Genomic DNA, 1,160 nt, shown 5'->3' with positions numbered 1-1,160 from the left:
AGTTGTTTTCCTCCCTTCCATGGGGACACATGACAGAAACCCTGTTATGTGTTTGGGCAACACTGATACACAAGAAGGAAATCATTGAATTAGCCAGTCATGAAAGTGCCATCCACTTTACTTCTTGCTTTGTAAGACAATAAAATGCCCTTTATGTTTTAGCCACATTTTAAGATGAGTTTGTTACTTGCAGCCAAAATCATCCTAGTTAATATGCTGCCCTTTAGAACAAGAAAAAAAAAGAGCAGTTGTGGATTCTTCCTTGCCTTAGGTAGGAACTGGGAGTATATAAATAATAAGGAGTACAGAGTGTATGTGAGAATATATGTCAATAATTTCACAAACAAAGAACACATCCATTTAAGTATCTAGGCACATCTTATCGCTTCTCAGCCTTTTGGCTAAGATCAAGTGTAGTATCTGTTCTTATCAGTTTAAGTATCTAGGCACATCTTGACCTAATTGAAATGTATTTTCAAAAGTCTGGAAATAAAGCTTTATTTAGTCCACAGTCTTTTTCAAATGTCCAGGCTGTTTAATATGTAGGTTTCATATTTCATAAATTTCATAGAATGTTTCTATCAAACATTGTCTGCAAAGTGACAGGGTAAAGGGAATCTTCATATTTTTCTAATCATTGATTTTGTACTAAGAAATGTGTCCACCAATTTAAACTCTATCTCAGGTTTAAAATGCACAAAAGATTAAATCTTTTTAAATAGTCTCAGCATTTTCTCATCTATTTGGAATAGAAGTCACAGGTGTGCTTTGAAGTTTATAAACCATGGCTCGGTACTTTTAAAATAACTTCTGGAAAATGTAAAAAGGAGAAAGTGTGAATCAGCCCATGCTCAGGAAGGTGGGCCGTGTTCATCATATTTACTATTATGACATATTAGATTATTTTCTTTCAGTGCTCGAAAGGCACACTTTCCAAAAGAGAAATACAGTTCTTTATATTTGGTTCACATAATCCAGACCTGCAGTGTCAGTGCCTGAAACAAATTACTGTTTATATTAGAAACTTAGTTTAATAAATTAGGTCTGGTCTATGGACTGTCAAAGTCCTTATAGTCTGCAATTCATATATAACAGATGCCTTTTCCATGACTCTTAACTAGAAGTGGCCAACGTGATTGCTTCCTCCTTGCCATTACTAC

At 34.7% G+C, this 1,160-nt stretch overlaps 1 pseudogene; it reads left to right on the top strand.

The window, feature by feature from the left end:
• The first annotated feature begins 381 nt into the window (after positions 1–381).
• LOC113598396 (uncharacterized) lies at positions 382–556 on the top strand (annotated as a pseudogene).
• Positions 557–1,160: the final 604 nt, after the last annotated feature.

The sequence above is a fragment of the Acinonyx jubatus genome, chromosome C1 (assembly GCF_027475565.1).
Source record: "Acinonyx jubatus isolate Ajub_Pintada_27869175 chromosome C1, VMU_Ajub_asm_v1.0, whole genome shotgun sequence".
NCBI classification, from domain to species: domain Eukaryota; kingdom Metazoa; phylum Chordata; class Mammalia; order Carnivora; family Felidae; genus Acinonyx; species Acinonyx jubatus.
This window is presented reverse-complemented; position numbering and strand designations above follow the sequence as displayed.